At 39.0% G+C, this 21,896-nt stretch overlaps 1 long non-coding RNA gene across 1 annotated transcript in view; it reads right to left on the bottom strand.

Annotated features, from left to right (window-relative positions):
• Window positions 1-21,896, bottom strand: part of LOC122201669 — a 161,861-nt gene that overhangs the window by 94,792 nt on the left and 45,173 nt on the right. The gene's annotated exons all lie outside the window — the stretch shown is intronic.

The following is a 21,896-nucleotide window of genomic DNA, read 5'->3' as shown; positions in this document are numbered from 1 at the left end:
GTATCTGGGTGTGGCTTATGGTTTATAGTTATAGTTCCATTTTTAGAATAATTTCTAATTTGGGGTGCCTGGGTGTCTCAGTCTGTTAAGCATCTGACTTCACCTCAGGTCATGATCTCACAGCTCGTGAGTTCGAGCCCCATGTCGGGCTCTGTGCTGACAGCTCAGAGCCTGGAGCCTGTTTCGAATTCTGTGTCTCCCTCTCTCTCTGCTCCTCCCCTGCTCATTCTTTGTCTCTGTCTCTCCTTCAAAAATAAATTTAAAAACATTAAAAAAATTTACAATAATTTCTAATTTGGTTATAAGTAGGCATTAAAATACATATTTGTGCATTTTAATTTCTATTCATGTTATTATAAAGAAGTATTTTAAAATATGCTATAAAATGATATTATGGCCAAAACTGATACCTCTAAAACGAAAAAGAGAATTTTGTACAAAATTAGTAATATTTCAATACCAAATTCAATATTAATCTAATCTAATTTCATTTAACCATGTAAGGTATCTTATTTAGGAAAAAAGTTTGGAAGAAAATCCACAAATATCATCACAGTTTCTTAGAGTGATGAAGTTATGGGCTTTTTATTCTCTCCTCTCCCTTCCCCACAACTATCTAACATTTTAAAATTCTTTTCACTTTTCAATGAATTTTGCATTATAATGTGGGTACAGAGAAAAGAGGTTACGATTTTCCTTCGCTTGTAGTGAATGTCAAGACATATATGTACCTACTCTCTACTACATGAGTCTGGGATACCTAGCTAGCTCTTTCTTGAAATGTCTGCAAATAGAAATAGTGTTGTAAGATGTCCCTGTTATTCTTCTCTATGCCCTGAACTAAGTCGTCTGGTTATAGCTATTTTCAAAAATAAAATGTTATTTCCCAAGAAGGAAAACATAACGAATTGAGAAACTGTAAATGAGGTGAAGTCATAGCTCCTGGCCGATTAAAGGATACAGCGGATCCAGAGTTCAAGGTGAGACCCATGTGGATGTGGTGGGTAGGGATAGCACCTAACCTTGGCATATGCTGGCCTATTGACAAGCACAAGCACGCAGGCAACTTAAAGCAATGATAGTTAAACAGTGCAACCACACAGCATCACCGAGTGCCATATCTTGTTAAGCAAGACCCTATTTAAACATGTGATAGCTACACAGGTAGTGAGCATATCACAACACACAGAGTTGTGGAGTCACTGTGTTGTACACCTGAAACTAATGTAATGTTGTGTGTCAACTATACTTAAAAAAAAAAAAAAAAGATGATATCTGTTGTAATCTCAAAAGCAGTGACTCTATTGAAAGTGAGGATTCTTATTCCCTTTTTTTCCTTGGGGGCTCTTGTCCCTAAAGAATGTTCTTAAAAATACAAAGCATTAGGTAACTATTAGGTAAAGCCATTTTAAATATTTTGCAAATATTAAATATATATGCAAATATGTACATGGATATAATTTTATGAAGCACACACACAAGTATAGTCCCTGCCTTTTTCCTTAGCTTCCTTTATTTTATTACTCCATTTTCGTATGTCCAAGTGACTCTCTCCCCATCTGTGAAACTCTTGTGTGTGGTGTGTGTGTGTACTCTAAATATTTGGGTGTTTTTTTTCTTATGTGGCCTTATTAATTTCCCTATGGAGCACTGGCTTTTAATATTAAATAGATTACCTATATCTGTGCTAAGATGAGAAGAATAATCAGAAAATGTAATGAAATAACACAAAGCAAATAGTAGTGAAATCACTATGGTTTTATTTTTCCATTTATTTTTTTCACATCCAACCAGATAGTTAAGAGTAAAACTTCTTTCACAATCAATATAAATTTCCTCTATCACTGGAAAGAACAAAAAGACTTTGGATTTACCTGTTTTACAAGAAAAATTCTTGGAATATAGTAACCAAATCTCCTGGCTTTAAACTAATACCATGTCAACATGGTAACAAGTGTTCTAAGAGAGCAAAGTAGCAATTGCCTATTTGGCCAACATAGTGAAAAACGTTACAGATTTCAAATTCCCCACATGTTTTCCTTCATTAGAATTTAGCTACTTGGGGTCTTAAGTCCCCCGGTATTGTGTGCCTGACTCATTTAAGTCACCCTGACATCTGCTCAGAATTAGTCACCATGCCCAGTAGGTCTAACAGGATTCACTCAGGTGGAAAGCAGGCAGCCCTCTTAGACAGAATAATAGAGTGAAAGCCTACTTTCTTCTCCTGTCCAACCTACAGGGCAGTAGCAGGATATACTATTTCCAAAGGCTATGGAAATGTACAAGCCTTCCAGTTAGAGAAGTAAAACTACAGTTTCTCATGGGGAAATGAGATCTTGAAACCATACTCCATGACAAACATTTTTAACAATTTTTTTGTCTCATCCCAATTCACTGAAAATAATGAGATATGAAAAAAACATCAGATATAAGCAGAAACCAATTAACAGGCAGTCTCCACAGCATCTAGGCCACCCTAATTAAAACAACCTTGCAGACTGGTTAAATGAATCACAAATCATTCACCAGTTTGAAAACGTTACTGTGATAAAGGTACTCTATTCCAATAGGTACTATTAGATGCTTTGGCTTAAGAGTTTTCCTTGCCTACAATGGTTATCTCTTTTGGTAGTCAGTCAACATTACGGACTCTTTTGAAAGTTTATTTATTTATTTTGAGAGAAAGAGAGAGCACACAAGCGGGGGGGAGGGGCAGAGAGAGAGAGGGAGAGAGACAGAGAATCCCAACATCGACATGGGGCTCGACCCCACAGATCATGAGATCACGACCTGAGCCAAAATCAAGAGTCAGACACTTAACCAACTGAGCCACCCAGACACCCTTCTACATTACTGACCTTTAGTCTGAGTGACCACCGTTAGCCTCCGTTCCTCCATTCTCGCCCTTTTATTTCATATAGGTGTTAACCAGCACCTGTGCTGCATGCCCACCTATGTTGCCCTATGCACGTGGTGCTTTATTAATCCTTTCCCAAGCTCCCTTGGCTATTCTTGCAGATTGTTATGGCTGCTGAGGCCTCCTAACTTCCCTTGCTCACATATGACCTCAGCAGGCATAGGTCTTTGAACAAATATCGACGAGGCTGAATGACAGGGGATGCTCTTGGCACTGAGGGTCGTCAGCAGGAAGACAGACATAAACCATCACTACAGAGCTGACTTTCAGAAACTAGTTATCCACGCCTGGATGTATCAATGCTTCTTAAAGCAGCTTCCTCGGACCATGACTATCAGAATCAGTCAGTCTGCTTACTAAAAGTTTTGATCCCTGGGTCCCAACCAAGACATATTGTATATCAGAATCCAGACAAAGAAGAAAGTATGCATTTAAAACTAAGCACTCTTCTTCACTCTATAATTATTATGCACAATAAAGCAAAGGAATTATTGGTATGTATAAGTGTAGTGGGGAGAGAAAAGAGTACAATTGGTGAATGAGGGGTACATTTGATGAAGCTGCAGTCTCCAGATATGGCCCACAGTATTACCAGCAACTTCGTTCAGGTTTGGATGGGATTCAACCAGAGTTTCCCAACTTTGAGAATAGGGGCTAGCAAGAATCAGTATGTTCTAAGGGCCTTTGTCAGGTAGGCTGAGGTTTGGAGAAGTTCCCAAAGAAGTTGAGTGAAAACCAAGGCGGAAACAAATTTGCCCCAGAGTTAAAATAAGTTAGAAAACTCAGTGGATATTTTTGTTCTGTAAATATCAGCCCTGATCATTGAACACTATACATAAGCCTAATTTCAAGTCCCATTTATTGCTAAGGTAAAGCTCTTTGTGTATTTCCTACCTTTTTACGATTGTTTCAAGAAATGGGCTGGAGTGAGACAAAAGGTTCTGGGCCTTCGCTGTTCTAGTTTAACAGATCTGAGGAAGACAAGTGTTGAGAAATTTGTCAGAGTTAATAGGGAAGGATTCATGGCAGCATCCAGGTTTAGCTAGAGAGAGAAAAACAGAGGCAGAGAGGAAGAGAGAGAAAGAGAGAGGGAGTTTTCTCCTAGAAACATGTCCTTATTAAACACTCCAAGAATGGCAGTAGTTCAGCACTGATAAGAGGAAGTATTAATACTGGGAAACATGCAGTGTTGGAAAAATTATTTTGTCCTTGAGACAATTTCCACTGGCTTTGAGAATTTGCAGCTAAGGTGATTTACCAACTTCAGGCAAGAAGCAGGCAAGACTCAACAAACAACAGATATACATAAGAGAATAGTCATTAAGGAGTGCCTACTATAAGGCAGGCACTTAACGTGAGAGAATTTCACACACTTAAACACCCCTGCAAAGGAAATAGTATTGTTCTCTTTTTACAGTAGAGGAAATCGAGGTTCAAAGAATTTAAATGGCTTTCGCAAGATACCACAACTGATCCTACTAGAGTTGGGATAAAAGTAGATTTGTCTATGGGGCACCTAGGTGGCTCAGTCGGTTAAGCGTCTGACTTCGGCTCAGGTCATGATTTTGCAGTCCGTGAATTCTAGCCCCACGTCGGGCTCTGTGCTGACAGCTCAGAGCCTGGAGCCTGCTCTGGATTCTGTGTCTCCCTCTCTCTCTGCCCCTCCCCCACTCTCAAAAATAAATAAATATTAAAAAAATGTTTTAAGTAGATTTGTCTACTTGAGAAGATATTCCTTCCTACTATAATACACTTGGATAACTTAAAAACAAGTTATTAAAAAAGAAACCTTGGCTCTTGACAAGACGGTAAAGTGACATTGGCTCCTATTACTGGACAAACCCAGAAGTAGCCACATAAATAAAAGGAATATATATATAGTTCTGTCAAGCCAAAGAAAAATCAACCAACTAACCAATGAACAACCCATCAGAACCCTTGATAATGGTATCAGTTATGGTCTAGTGTGGAGACAAAAATGGTGGCTCTGAGCAGAGGAAGGCCTGATGCCAAACTTAGGATACAGGCTAGGTGACAAGGTTTGATCTGTGTTCTTCATTCTCTGCTGCATTATCCGGGGGGGATCATGGATGCACATCACTAGATGTGGGTGCTCCAGAAAGAAAAGAGTTCAGGAGAAATCCAAGTGTTTGGTCTGAGCAGCTGGAAATACGGGGTTCTGATTTACTGAGCTGAGGAAACACAGAGTAGAAGAAAGGGTAGGAAGGAAAATATAATGTTCCAGTTTTGGGTTTTTTTTTAAATTAACTTTAAGGTATTACATCACCTGGATACCTATAGTACTATATTAACCAGAAAACAATTTTAATATCAGGCAATAGTAGTATTTAAAAAAATGACACAGTATAAGGAAGAACATATCTATAGTGGCAAAAGGCATAATGGAAACATGATTATACATATTTATATATTTATATATATATGTATAGTCAGATATTTACATACTTTATGTTCAATATATTAATGCTATATTTTTAATTCTATAATTATATATATTTATATACCTTTATATTCTACATTTTAATGCTATATTTTTAATTCTATAATGTTACATATATGTGTATATATATGTGTACTTTTATCTTCTATATTTTTAATGCTTTGACATCTGGGACCTTGCTGACATTGGACAGACTGCCCCTCCCAGTGTCAGCCAATTCCTAGACATATTAAATGAATGGACTCACACACCAGCATTGCCCTTCCTCCCCAGTGCATCTTTCATATGCAAATCAAACAATACCCCAACCAGCTCCTTTATCAGGCTTTCACATTCCCAGCCAAGAGTCCCCTGCACTAATCACCACGGGGCCAGGTACCAGACAACCAGGGACCACCCTTATGCCCAGAGCCTACTGAAGCTCTTCAATTTAGCCAATCCCAAACCGGTTTACTCTGCATGAACTGACTCTTTCCATAGAAAGCACATAAAAGGTCCGGCCCACATTTTTGTCTCCCTCTTTCTGCCTCCTGACTTTCATGCCTCCCTATGTGCCTGCCCCCACAGAATGGCCTGCCCCCTTCTTGTACAATCTGTGAGCATAACAATCGTTTCAATGGTGGTCATTTCCTGATCTTTTGACCTTTCCATACCTCAATAACAATAAAACCTATATTTTATAACATATGTGTGCAAAATATAATAATTTCAGGTAAATACAGCACCAACTGGCAGACTACGGAGGCACACTCTCAGAAACTGACAGAACAGATAAATAGGCAGAGAACTTCACAACAGTTGTGTGTTTTTCTACTACACCTGGAACACTCACCAATTTTACTATGAACCAGTTCTCAAAAAACAGTCTCAAGTCTCAATAAAATGCAAAGAATCAACATAGAGTAGTCTTTTTTCCCTAGCCACAATACAATAAAATTAAAAATCAATTACCAGGGGCACTTGGGTGCCTCAGTTGGTTAACTGTTTGACTCTTGATTTCGGCTCAGGTCATGATTTTACAGTTCCTGAGATTGAACCCCAGGTAGAATTCTACACTGAGAGTGTGGAGCCTGGCTGGGATTCTCTCTCTCTTTCTCTCTCTCTCTCTGCCCCTCCTTTGCTCTCTCTTTTTCTCTCTCAAAAGAAATAAATAAACTTTTAAAAATGTTTAGAAAATAAATCAATTACCAAAGAATACCTCAAAATGAAATTGCTTTATGAATTCATAACATATTGCTAATTAATTTTGTTAAAGACAGTCACATAAAGGGAAGTGTACATAAAAGTAATTGTCAATGAAAACACTATACACTGATATTTGTGAGATGGTTCTAAAGTAATATTTATGTCTTGATATGTAGCTCTAAATGTACTTATCAGAAAACAAGAAATATTTAAAATATAGAACTGAGCACTCAAATTAAGAATCTGGATAAAAGAAATGTAGCAACTCCTTTAGTAATAAGATGAAAGAAAAATAATTATAAGATCAAAACATACATATCAGATAACCAAAAAGTGGATACAATAACAAGATATTGGAATTCTGATTCACTGAAAAGATCAACATGATGGTGAAACCTCTAGCAATATAGAAAACAAAAAAAAAAAAAAAATAAATTGCATACAAACAAAATACATACAAGAAGAAAAGGATAATTTTAGATTCAGGGAGGTTAATGGAACAAGAGAATAGTATTGATCAGATATATACTCAATAGCCTAAACCAAGTTGATGGATTTCTGAAAAATTTACAAAACAACAAAGTTGGTGAGAAAAGAAATAAAAATCCTAAAGGAACAAATATCCTGGAAAGTTGAGCAATAAGAGTAATAAACAATAATTTCCATTCTTTCCTGAAATCCCCCTGACCAGATGAATTATACCAAAATTTCAAGGAATGGAGACAGACAAATCTGCTTAATCCATTTTCTAAGACTTACGCAAACTTGATGTCAAAACCACAATAAGAAGACTGCAAGAAGTAAACTATCAGTTCACTGCACTTAGAATTATAGTTTAAAAATACTAAATATGTTTAAAAAGTTATCCATGACACTGAAGAGCTTTTAACCAAAATATGTATTGAATTTTATCTGTATTTTATATGCATTGAACAAAATACATGATATTCTCTTTTGTCTGCTCATGTGACAAATTACATTTGCAAATTGCTTTAACTGCTGGGGTCTATATTTACCAGAAAATGTCTGCAAAGATCCAAAAGGAGACATGTACTTAAACTTCATCACTCTATTTTTTGCATGTAGATTAGTGATGGTTTGGTAGCAACACAAGTGTCCATAAATGGAAACACTGAAAAATAAAATATGGTGGATGCAGTCAAGGGGAAACTGTCCAGTAGAATGAAGGATTGAATGTGATGAATGCACAGCATCATGGGTAGAACTCCATGCATAGCAATGAGTAACAGAAGTAGAAAACAGAATGAAATGCATAGTGTAATTTAATATATGTTAAAATATATACATATAGAAATGATACATCATTATTAAAGGATGTATGTATATCTAACATAATATGTGTATTAAGGACATTAGCATGCTATTACATAGCACAACACTGTACATTATAGTAGTGTAGTGTAACATAGCATAATGGGAGGAAGGGTAAAAGGTGGTCCTAGTGAAAACAGACAAAACAAAGTAAGCCAAGGAAAAATAAAATGGCAAACCAACATCTTTGCACAAACTAATGAAACAGCGTGCTTTGAATTGAGGAGTACACAAATTCAAATCTATGCACTTGAGGAACACCAAACTTTTAAACTAAACAGTGAAACAGAAGAATTCTCATGTCAAACTGTATTCTATTTCCCTTCTTCCTATACATGAGACTTTCCAAAGACCTCTAAAGATATATTGTATCCTTAAATGTCTCTTTGTTCAATTTCTACATTATGCTTTTATGGAAACTTGAAGTCAAATTCTAAATGTAAATTTGGGTCAACCACTGTGATGGCGAGTTTCGTGTGCCAATTTGGCTACAGCTTAGTACCCAGTACTTCAAACACTAATCTAGATATTGCCGTGAGGGTGTTTTGTCGATGTGGTTAACACCTATAGTCAGTTGACTTTAACTAGATTACCCTCAATAATGTGGGTGAGCCTCACCCAATCATCTGAAAGTCCTTAAGAGCATAACTGAAGGTTTTCCTGAGAAAGAAGAAATCCCACCTCTCAAAAGCATCCGCTGATCCTGCTGGAGGGTTTCCAGCCTGTTGTTCTGACCTTCTGATATCACATTTACCCAGCCAGACTCCACAAGTACATTCACCAATTCCTTGAAAAAAATGTGTACGTGTGTGTGTGTGTGTGTGTGTGTGTGTGTGTGCACGCATGTGCATATATAATTCCATTTCTCTAACGGAACCCTAACTGATACAACCCCCAATTCTTGAACGTCGAAAACAAAAATCAAAATTATGAACAAAATGATCAGTACTTTTAAAACCAATAGTGAATTTGGTTTAAAGTAGGACAAGGGTACCCACCCGGCTGGCTCAGTTGGTGGAGCATGTGACCCTTGATCTCGGGGTCATGAGGTCAAGCCCCACATGGGCATGGAGCCTACTTTAAAAAAATAATAATAAAGTAGGACAGATCGCAAGAAAACAAAGAGGATCTTGGTCTGTTTTACTCTATTATGAATCCACTGTTTTGAATTTCTGACATTACTATAGAAAGGTGGCTTTATGTATGAGTCTATATTAAGAGAGCTACCTCATTTTATAAATATTCTCTCAATTCACACCTGTGCGGGTTAGTTTATGGGCACATATCTTCACAGATGCAAGTATACAGAGAGGGGAAGATAATTTTAGGTAGATAGTTGATAAATTCACGTGGGAATAATAACATCATTAACAAAACTTCTCAATCATTTTTACTCAGTTATGAACTGCTAACCCTCACATGAAGCATTTAGTAGACTTTTGGTAACCATAAATGATTCACTTGTTCAGATGTACTGAAAACCTTAGTTTTTCTCTGTGATTTCAAAACACTCAGTCAACTACCTCAACCAAACAACCCCCTCTCTACTGCCCCTTGGGGAGATTAAAACAACCTGTCAACGGTTTATTCTCTTGAAATGTCAGTTTTGCTGTTTGAATATTCAAGCCACAGTGGAGGATGTCAGAAGAAAGAAAAGCAGCCGCTAACCTTGTTTAAAAAAAAAAAAAAAGGCAGGTAATTGATCTTAGACTAATGTCAAACCTGGCTGTGCACATTTCAAAAAGGAATTTCTCGTCATGGTTCTTTTCTGCATCTTTCCCCTCTCCCGCCCATGGCTTAACTTGTGTGTCTGAATTCAGCAGTGTGGCTGGGCAGGACTCCATCTCCTGGGCCTTCGGTGTCTTTTGCATCACCTTGACCCTGGCCTTGGGAGGACAGACCACCTGCTTCCCTCAGCACATTCATCTCTCCACAAGCTCTGCCTCTGTTCTTTCAAGTGAAAAGGCACCAAGTCTAGCCCGCTTTCCTCAGAGGCCATGCATTCTGCTTCGGCTGCCTGAACCTTCAATTATTCTCTTTGACAGAGAACCAAATGTGTTTGCCCTAAATATTACACCTTCCAAAACAAAATATTTTGAAGGTACATTTATTTTTCAATACACATGTTTATCATCTCTTCCTTTAAGCGGGTCTTGAAATTTGGGTAAAGGGAAAGCTAAGCACTGACAACAATTAAAAGACTTTTTCTTCCCCAGATCGTGTTGTCTCTGAGAAGGAAACATTAAAGGCTCTTATTAGCTTTGTAGCCTTGAACAATTTAATGCTGAGCATCATCAATGAGATGCAAATGATATCTATTTTGCTCAATAATTTAACAATTATGTGCATAACGTGCCTGGTACATGGTATTCCATAAATGGTAGCTATTACTATCATTAGCTTTCCCTCCAGCAGGGAATAAAGGACACCATCACACTTGATCTTCTCTTCCCTGTGATCTATGACTAGGGTCTCAGGATGGTCAGAGGAGCCTCAGCTCTATGCAACCTCAGATTCTCTCCCTGCCCATGATATAATACAGGCCTTTAACATTACGGCAACTTTGTTCCCTGCTACCTGTTCAAGGGTCTTGACTCTACAATATCAGAGCAAACACATCATTGCCCTCTTCCCCATGAACCTCATTCAATCTGGACTTTGATATCATGAAATTGTTCATGTATGCATGCAAATTAGGTAATCTACTTCCCTCTAAAATACAGGGTTTATTCCAGCCAAAGGTTTTAAGCTGATAGAGCTGGAGAGGTTAATTTGTAACTAACTGTGTTCCTCACGATCAGCACCGTATATTTAGAAGCATTGGTTTTGAAGTTTTGCCTTTAAAATGTTTTCATACAGTAGAGCTTCAACTGATTTTTCATAACCCAACTAAGAACGCTACCCACATGGCAAGGAGATCCAGCCAGCAGCAGAATTCAGGCATCGGAGATGAAACAAGGTGGAAGGAAACAGAGACAGAGCCAGATCCCGTACTGGAACTGCCATTCCAGCATCTGCTACACAGAGCGTGTCAATATCGACTGGAGGCGCAGAGACAACCACCAGGCAGAGGACTGGACTTCGCTCACTCTACAGAGACATCTGCTCCTTCCAAACCCTCTTCCGTGGCCCCGGGGACTGGAAGGACTTTAGCACAAAAAAGAAAGGGACTTCTCAAGATGATGCCAAGTTCCCACCCCATTCCGCGCATTGCTAACTAGCCCTCACAAGGGAGGGAGAAGGGCTTTGAATTGGATAAGAAATTAGAATTTTAAATGAGAGAACTAATTTCAATGATAAAAAATGACAGAAGAGTTACAATCAGATCTAGATGTCATCAGGTGCTTGAAATGTAGCCAGGAAAAGAGATTTGACATAGTAATTTGGAAGCAATGACTGAAACAAAAATAAAAAAAATTTATGTTCACATCCCCAAAGCAGTTGAGACACCCCATAAGCCAACTGGTTATATAATCATTATTACTATTCTTTTTTTTTAATGTTTACTTACATTTGAAAGAGAGAGAGACCAAAACAGAGCATGAGAAGGAAAGGGGAAGAGAGAAGGAGACACAGAATCTAAAGCAGGCTTCAGGCTCTGAGCTGTCAGCACAGAGCCCGACGTGGGGCTCGAACTCACGGACTGCGAAATCGTGACCTGAGCCGAAGTCGGCCCTTAACCAACTGAGCCACCCAGATGCCGCAATCATTATTACTGTTCTAATAAATACTACGTACTAATATAGTAATTGCTTAAACACAGATCCAAAAACATTAGCAAACTATGATTACATGTATATAAAATAAATAGGCTTACAATAGAAGCTTAGATTGAAATACATTAATATTCTGAAAGAAGTTATGTTTGGATGCTAAGATTCATATGTCATTTTTGTTCTTTTTCTCCATTGATCACATATTCCATAAACTGGTTATACTTGTTTATAAATTAAAATATAATTTTATAAATAACAGGGATCATTTGAAATTATTTAATGCTATCTCTCACCTGAGTTTTCATCTAACTGCAGTACGAACATATGGGTGATACCATAGTGTGAGTCCCCTCAACAAAGGATGGCCCTCAGCTCGCTTATTTGGGGAAGTAATTTCAAGGGACAAAGGTGCAGGACAGGGAAGCATGAAGCAGGGAAAGACAGAAGAAGAATTCAAGGCTAAATGATTGCTGCTATGGACAGCATGGGACCAGTTCCACTGGGGACTCTGGGGAACCATGAAAAATGGTGTACTTATCCATCAATACCCCCTCCTCATTGGTCAAGGGTTTCCTCAATCTTCCTGGTTTATCTTACATCAGAACGGCAAGCGGATCCCTTAAGGTGCCCATGGGGGCCAGGGGTGAGGGCAATAGAGAATTCTCAGGGCCAAAAGTAAGAACTTTGTGATTGAGTTAAGGCCCAGTATTTCAGGTCACAACTAAACAGTGGTAGCCACACAAACCTACTGTAAAGAGGTAGGTGAGGGAAGGTGAGGTGGGACACATACAAACACGTCCCACGTAGGCTATAGCAGCACCATCTGGTTTCCAGTGAGTAAACAAATGAGGACATGGTCGGTCTCCTTAGGGCAAGAGGAAGGACACAAAAGCATTGTCGATGGGGCCATCACTGAGTCGCACAAAATACTGGCTTCAACCTCAGTGAATTACTATAGTCCAGAATGAAATGCTTTGGCAAAGTCAATGAATATGAAAGAGAGATTTTTCTATTTCCCTTCTTCGGCATCTTACTTACAGGAATAATTTCATTCTGGCTCTGCTTAATGAGTTTTATGACCCTGGGCAAGTGAATACCTTGGCTGGGCTCCAATTTCTTCATTTATAAAATGAGATGATCACTGAGCTCCACTCCAGTTCTAACATTATGATTCTATGAATCTATAGCCACACAGTATACTAGAGCCTGAAATCCTTCTCTATTTCCAGAAGTATTCACATCTGTATTACTGTGTAGTGCTTTCCTGCTAGATGCTCTGCTAGAATTTTTCCAGTCCCCCACTAGCTACGTTTGGGTTTCTTAGATTCTGTATCCTGAATACAATGATATGTGAATCACTCTGGAATTTTCTGAATATTTATAGGAAGAGAAGTCTATAAAGAATACTGCCAGAAAAAAAAAAAAGAGTTTATACTGATTACATGAAACTCAGCATGTATGCTTTTGGAAATGGTGGCTTATACTTGCACACTAAATGGTAAATTTCCAGTGTCCCCACTCACATTTTAAAACCCCTGAACTCCTTCCAATGGTCTCCATGCTACACATAATCCGGCAGAATAACTCTGTTCCCCCATTTCTTTCCACTCTCCCCATCCCCCCTTTGCTACCTCTAACAGCACGGACTTGCTTTCTACCCTTTGACCACACTTAGCTCATCTCTGTCTCAGGGCCTCCTCACTCGTGTTCTCCCTGCCTGCACTGCTCAGCTTATCTGTGTTTTCTCCTCTTCCATCTCTCTGAGCAAGCATCGCGTCCTCAGAGAAGCCTGCCCTGACCATCCAGTCTAAATTTGCCCAGTCACCCTGTAGTAGTCTGTTTTATTTTTCCTTCCAGAATTATCACCATCATACATTTTTGTTTATGTGGTTTACATTTAGTTATATATTTATTTATTGTCCTTAAAAAAAGGAAAGCTTCATTCTTCATTGAATTCCCAGTTCCTAGGAGAATATCTGGAACATAATAAATTCAAGATAAATATTTGTTGGCCAAATAAATGATTGCTGAGCGGCACGTGGTCAACATTCAAATAAAAGAGAATGGACACTGATCTTGAAACTAGAATTCTTGTTTCAGTTCTGCTTCTGATATGAGATTATATAATCTGAGAATAACATCTACCCTGTCTATCTCACAGACTGTTGCTTTATGTTTAGATTTAATGCCTCATTATCTGAAACTTTTCCTCCAGGAATATTTTAGAAGAATTTTATTCATTCTTCCATGTTTTATGTTTACATCATATACTAGCTGTGAAAACGTGTGCAAGTTACTTAACTTCCCTAAGCCTCAGTTTCTTCAACTAAAACAATAACAACAGTGCCTATGTTAGGTATATCTAGCGTCTCTGGGAAGAACCTGACACGTACTAACCATTACCCAGGTGTTTGCTACTATTTCTTTTTCATTGTGTATCAGCATCTTTCTCTGTCAATAGCTGGTGAATCCTAACTGTGCTCCAAGGCTTCAGGCAAATGCTAGGTCTTGTACCAAGCCCTTCCTTCTATCTCCACTTACCTTGTCCTTCCCCAACATAATTCACAAACATGAGTAATTTCTTTCATTCTGTTCACTTAGTAAACACTTCAATACTTGCTTTGTTTGTTTATGATTTCATTTTATAACACACACTAAAGAATCATCGTGATTTTTTTCTTCATTTTAGACAGAGAGAGAGACAGAGAGCATGAGCAGGGGAGAGGGAGGGAGGGAGGGAGAGAGAGAGAGAGAGAGAGAGAGAGAGAGAGAGAGAGAATCTCAAGCAGGCTCCTCACTTAGCGTGGAACTCAGCATGGGGCTCATTCCCACGACTCTCGGATCATGATCTGAGCCAAAATCAGGGGTCAGATGCTCAACCAATTGAGTCACCCATGTGCCCCCATCATGAATTTTTCTAGTACCTTCTTAGAGCCACTTCATTTATGGTTAAATTTATTTTTCTCCAAATAAGTGGAATTAATTCTCATTCTTTCAATTTATTTAAAATATTTATTTAAAACATTTGATTAAAACAATCTTCTTTGGGGCGCCTGGGTGGCTCAGTCAGTTAAGCATCCAGCTTCAGCCCAAGTCATGATCTCACAGTTCACGAATTTGAGCTCTGCATCAGGCTCTGTGCTGACAGCTCGGAGCCTGGAGCCTGCTTCGGATTCTGTCTTTCCCTCTCGGCCCCTCCCCCGCTCATGCTCTGTCTCTCTCTGTCTCTCAATAATAAATAAACATTAAAATTTTTTTAAAAAAGCAATCTTCTTTGTCATGATCATTGGTCTTCATGAAGAGAGGAGAAAATATCACATGTATTTTTTCAAGTCATTTGTCTTTTCAAGAGACTTCAAAATGTTCATTTTTTTACTGTACCATAATTTATTTCTTTATCATCCAAAAGAAAGTTCTAAGGAAAGAAGTTATTGAATTCGATGAAAAAAATCTGTATACCTGATCCAAATGGATGGGTTATCTGCTGTTTTTTTCAGAAGATTTATAAATTTAAAAGTGCAATAAATTCAATGACTTCCAGGATAGTTCTAATAAATTTAAAATAGTTTATACCCAAAAATAGAGTGCTAATCCAAAATTATAACAAATTATGGTTTACATCTACTTTTCCAATGATAGTCAGAAGTGTTAATTTCTTACTAAGAACTTCATATGCTTCATTTTCTAATAATAGAAATACCGATGAAACTTCAAAGAAATTCTCCTAAATACATTTAGAAGTTGAACAAACATAATTTCTTGATTTATTTCTTGTCTGTCATCTTTTCTATTTCCCATAATAAATGATCTAAAAATTTTTAAAGATTTTATTTTTAAGTAATCTCTACTCCCAACGTGGGGCTTGAGCTCACAACCCTGAGAACAAGCGTTGTAGGCTGTACTGATTGAGCCAGCCAAGTGCCCCAGACAATTTAAATCTTTATTGCTCACCCCAAGTCCCCAGGTATACACCTGCAAGGACAGACATCTATAGACAAAAAAGGACATCAGACATCAACATTTGCATTTCCCTTTGCCTCCAGTCACAAAGATCTGTCTATTCACTTATATTTACTTCTTTTCCTCCTGTGAAAGACCAAAGAAAGTATCCCATTTTCAAACTCGAAGCCTTCTTTTAGGGGCACCTGGGTGGCTCAGTCGGTTGAGCCGAATGTCCGACTTCGGCTCAGGTCATGATCTCAGACTTTGTGGGTTCAAGCCCCGTGTCGGGCTCTGGGCTGACAGCTCAGAGCCTGGAGCCTGCTGGCTTTAGATTCTGTGTCTCCCTCTCTCTCTTCCCCTCCCCCTTACCTGCTCACTGTCTGTCTCAAAAATAAAATAAAACGTTAAAAAATGTTTTTAAAGCCGTCTCCAACTTGGGCTCAGTGGAGTAAAAAGAATATTAGATACACCTGATTTTAAAACTTCAATATGAATCCCAGCTCTATCACGTATTAACCACGGCACAGTGGGTTATTAAATTTGCCTGAGTCTTTTCTTTTTCAATTGTAAGAGGGAAATAATAAGTACTACCTTAGAGACTGATGGTTACAAACATTATAGGTTATATAATATGTGTCAAGGAACTAGCAACATACAGGCCCTACAAAAATGTTGGTGTTCTTCGTCTGCATCTTTTTCTGTCTTAAATTTAATTGTCTTTGTCTCTTAGTAGCTCCTCAATGAGACACAATTCTTTTCCTTCTCATTTCTAACATCTTCAGTCTCTCATTTTCCTATTTTTATTCTGTTTTTACCCAAATCACACCCTTACCTCCTTTATCCTAAACTTAAAGGTGCTTTCCTTACTACTTCTCTTTGACGTCTAACCACATGGCCCAATATGTTTCTCCTGTCCATATCTCCTTAGCTTTCCGTGCGTCCTTGTAGCTGCAAGAAGCTGACTCAACCCCCAGCTCTGTTACTGAAACTTCTGTTTGCAAGATTAACAGTGACCAGTTTCTGCAGGACCCATCCCACTTCTCCAACCTCCTGGCAAATCTCACCTTCAGAGCCTGGACGACACAATACTATTTTCTCCTTCTAACATGGGGAGTCTCTGTCTCCTTCTTTGTCTGCCCTACTTTTAGCTCCTGCTTCTATAGGAGTATGTTCCAGCACCCTTTTCTTTGTCTCATTTGCACTCTGTCTACCTTAAGAGAGCAGTGTTATAAGTTGTCACAACATGAATAATTTCCTCTCTGCTGCTGTCTCCCCATCAAACTCGCCTGCCAAGCATATCAGCTGACAAATGTGCATTTCAACCCGAATACCCTGCATGACACTCGGATGGACATCTAGAATCATCATCTCTCTTAACACCCTCAAAGCTATTGCTAATGCTTTTCTGTGTGTTGCTTAGTGAACTAAATAGCCCTCAAATGCTCAAACTAGAGGCAAATGACATTTTCTAGATTTTTCTGTGTGCCTCATTAACCCTGCCCAATGTCCCGAACAGTAAATTCTACTTTGTACATATCATTCCATTGGTTGTGCTTCTTTTCCACTGCTTACATTTAGGGCCTCAGTATTTTTCACTAACACTTTTAAATTTTGTTTTAATGCTTATTTATGTTTGAGAAAGAAAGAGTACGAGTGGGGGAGGGGCAGAGAGAGAAAGAGAGAGAGAGACAGACAGACAGACAGAATCTAAAGCAGGCTCTAGGCTCTGAGCTGTCAGCACAGAGCCCAATGTCAGACTCAAACTCATGAACTGCAAGATCATGACCTGAGCCCAAATTGGAAGCCCAACCAACTGAGCCACCCAGGCGCCCCTAAAACTTAACATTTTAAAAAATACTTTATGAATTGTAAAAATCCTGGGGTGTCTGGGCGGCTCTATTGGTTAAGCTTCCAACTTCTCCTCAGGTCATGATGTCACGGTTTGTGAGTTCGAGCCCCACATCGGGGGGCCCCCATATCGGGGGGCTGTCTATACTGACAGCTCGGAGCCTGGAGCCTGCTCAGATTCTGTGCCTCCCTCTTTCTCTGTCCCTCCCCCCGCTTCCATTCTGTCTCTCTCTCTCTCTTAACAATAAATAAACATTAAAAAAATTGTAAAAATCCTGAAGTCTTCAATGGCCTAGTATATATTTAATTATAGCCCCAAGAGGATGGGAGAGGGCAGGGAAAAAACTGATAAAGAGATGAAGAGTAAATCATAATATCACTTGAGAAGAAGTCGAATTACACACAATGGAACAAAAGTATGGATAATGGCAGATTTCTCACTGGAAACAACTTAAGCCAAAAGACAGTAAAGCAAAATCTTAAAACATGGAAAGGAAAAAAAAATGCACCAATCAGTATTGTAAATTTGACGAAAATTAACATTCTAAAGAAAAGGCAAAATAAAGACTGTTTTAGGCCAAGAAGAGCTGAAAGAACTCGCTGTCAGTAGACCAGCACTGTAATCTACACTGAAGAAAGTTCTCCAGAAGAAAAGAAGACGTCAGAGGCTATGAATTTGAACCTACACCAAGAAATGTAAAGCACCAGCAATAGTGATAGCATGGGTAAATACAAAAGGCTTTTTTCTTACTAATTAAATCTCTTTATATGGTAATTGATTGTTGAAGGCAAAAGTAACAGCAGTGTACTGTAAGACTGGTAACAGTTGTCAGAAGTAGAATGTATAACCAAAAAAAACAAAACAAAACAAACAAACAAAAAAAGACAGGATGAGATAACTAGAAACATTCTTGTTACCTTATATATATACCTTTATATAGTAACAAAGAATTATAGTTCAAAAGCCAAGACAGTACCTAAAATAGAACCATTAAAAAATAGTCAGTGAATTCAAAAGATATTTAAAAAAAAGAAAAATTGAACACAGAACACATAGGACTAAACAGGACACAGATATGAATATTCATATGATATGTAAAGGGTCTACATATTGCAATTAAAGAACAGACTTTCAGATTGGATTAAAAAAAATAAGATCAAACTTTGTGCCAACAAATAACCCATATGCTACCAATAAGTAACCCAGTTTTAAGTATAAAGCTACAGAGAGTTAAAAGTAAAAGATGGAAAAAAACATAGCATACTAACACTAATCCAAAGTAAGCTATAGTTGCTATAGCCAAAGTATCTTTCAGAGCAAGGAATATTACTAGGGCTAAAAAAGGTCATTTATCAAAGTGTATACTCTAAATATGTATAGTTCATTGTACATTAATTAAACCTCTGTGGAAAAAAAACTGTAATTCAATGTGCAAGTTCTTCCGCATATTATAAAAAGTGCTCTTACATGCATTGCCTTAATTCCTACCTGCCATATGCACGGATCCTATCCTGCAATCAATGTTGTACCACTACTGTGCTCTAAGAACCCTTGTCATGTCACCATGCTTTAATATCAAGAATTTCTTTCTAGAGCAGACTTTATCCTTGAAAAATACCTAAATATACTTCAAAATACAATTCAAATGCCATTAATAACACAGTGCAACCAAACAACAAAAATAAGGAAATAATATTTGTTGGGTATGTCTTATTCAGTTTACTTAGAGAGTGACAAAATCTTATTGTCAAAAACCAGTGGAAGTCTAACCAATTAATAACCAAATCTCAAGTGTTCTTTACTCTGGAACCTATAAAGGCAAGAAAATATTAGTCGAGAATGACTAATCAAACATTGGAGGGAATGGTAGGAGTTTACTAGAGAGTTACATTAGGCATACACACCCTGTTAATAGTAGATACATTGTATTGAGTGATTATCTTGCCCTGGACACTATAATGTATTATCTCATTTAACGCAGAAAAGTCGTATTAGTCACCCATTTTTTGTTCTTTTCACTATAACGAGTTAAGTTAGCTTTCCAAGAGTCTCAAAGTTAGTGAATTAGAAAGCTGGAATTTCAAGCAAAGTAGTGCAAATTCAGAAAGCGCTCTTGTTCTCGACACCCTGTCACTCATCTTTACAACGAATTACGACTGGCACACGCTGCGGTTCTGGTCGGAATTTCTAAAACCACTTCGCTGAGGAAGTGGCGAAACATCCAGCCAAGTTTCTCTGTCTTGGTTTTTTTACAGATCTTACCAACTTCCCATTTACATTATTATTTTTTTAATTTTATTTTTAAATGATTACTTGTTTATTTTGAGAGAGAGAGAGCACAGACACATGAGCGGGACTGGGGGAGGGGCAGAGAGAGACAGAGACAGAGAGAGACAGAGAAGGGAAGAAAGAGAGAATCCCAAGCAGGTTCCACACTGTCAGCACAGAGCCCAACATGAGGATTGATCCCACAAACCGTGAGCCAAAGGTCAGCTGAGCCTCCTAGGTGCCCCTCCATTTATATTCTACATTACGTCCTAAGTGTTCTTCTCTTCTCTTACAAGTAAGTGATAGAATGAACTCTTTCTAGTAGCTGCACTGCTAAACCGATTTCACAGGGTTTTACATCTCTGCTGAAGTCCAGATCCCAAAATACATCTTGCCTCAAGTGCGTTTACACCATTGCAGACGTCCCTGTCTCTGGCTGCCCCTGCACAAGTGTCTGTGATACAGAACTTTCCGAGGCTTCTTCTGCCATATGCTTACTGTCAGGTGTGTTTGTCTTTGTTTCCCTGAAATGCCTTCAGGAGCATCCAAAACAGGATTACTAAGGGCGGGAGGTCAGCCCTAGTTACAACAGGAAAGGAACGTCTTCCAGACCAAGTTTCACTAAGATAAGTCCACTGAACAGAAATGATTTATTCTTGGTCACTTACTGCATAATATCTTCAAATACTTGCCTTAGCTCTTAACAGTTTCTCCTATCAACACTTGCGTGGTTATGTCACATTTTCCCCTCCACTCTTTCCCACCGCCTTCTGTCAGAGCGGCTACCTACCTACCCCTCTGTACTTCCTGGCACTTTGCATAGAGCTGTGCTGTAAAACTTGGCCTGTTGGAGTCTGCGAGACTCTGAATCATCCCCAGGGAACGGCCGTGTCCTACTTCTTTTGTATCACAAAGCCATCGGTGATTTCTGCTGAGTCCTCAGCTTATTAGAACACTTAGCGTTTGGCACAGTGGGCTCTTCTTCCTTGAAGCCACTGTTGTGTTCGGCCGTCAGGTCACCACACTCTCAGCTCTCCTGTGCCTGCACTGGCCCTGCTTCTCTGCCTCTTTCTGCTCATGAGTCCCTCCCTAAAGGAGTCCTGCAGCCCATGGTTGTGCCCTTGGCTGTGGTAGGCCTGTTCCCAGGACCAATCCTTTGAACATTTACATTCCTTTTACTTTAAATCTTTTCACTATCTTGCCCAGTTCTGTGGCTTTCAAAACCATCTGTATGTTGACAACCCCTGCATTTTTATCTCTAGCCACAGACTCCTCCATGAACTCCAACCTCTTGTATCGATCTGCCTATCTGACATTTCCACTTGCATATCCGATAGACATCCAAGTCCTAGCCTGTCCTAAAATGAGCCTCGACTTTTCCCTGCTCCCAAATCCTTTCTTAACACAGGCTTTCACGTTCAGTGGGGACAATCCCTTGCCTCCCACTGCTCAGGCTAAAACCCTTGGAGTCATCTCTGGCTCTGCTCATTTGTCTCCTACCCTAGAGCTGGTCCATCAACAAATTCTTTTACCTCTATCTTCAGCATATTGTTTAGAACCCACACGCTTCTCACCTCCTCTTCGGCTACCACCCTGGCTCACAGCACAATCACCCCCTACCTGGATTGTTGTAGCAGCTTCCGAGCTTGTCTCCCAACTGATACCCTCACTCTCTTCAGCCTCTTCTCAATATGGCAGCTCAAAGAATCCATGGCTTCACTTCTCACTGTAGAAGACAAACTTGTTGCCACGGGCCAAGGGTTTCTCGGGATTTGTCACCCCACAGCCCACTACACCTACTCGCTCCTCCCCTGCTCACTTGGATCCACGAAGGCATCTTTGCGGTTGTTGGAATTCCCCAGGCAAAGCCTTTTGTATTTGTACTGGCTGTTCCCTTGGCCTGGAACACTCTTCTCCCAAATATCCACATGGCTCATTCTCTCACCTCTCTCGGGTTTTGACTCAAATGTTCGCTTCCTAGAGCAGCCCCCTTGATCCTCTCTAAGGTGAAATTTCCATGACCACCTCTATCCCCCTTCCTGCTTTATCTTTTTCCTAAAACTTACCACCCATGCAGTCTATTATATATTTTAGTTTTTTAATTAATTGATTGCCTCTCGCCCCTCACTAGAATGTAAAACCCAGAGGGCAGGGATCTTGTCTGTTTTGCTCAACACTGCTTTCTCAGCACTTGGTGCCTAATACACAGAAGGTACTCAAAAACCA

Source organism: Panthera leo, chromosome D2 (genome assembly GCF_018350215.1).
Source record: "Panthera leo isolate Ple1 chromosome D2, P.leo_Ple1_pat1.1, whole genome shotgun sequence".
NCBI classification, from domain to species: domain Eukaryota; kingdom Metazoa; phylum Chordata; class Mammalia; order Carnivora; family Felidae; genus Panthera; species Panthera leo.
Note: the sequence above shows the minus strand (reverse complement) of the source record. Positions and strands in the feature narration are given on the sequence as shown.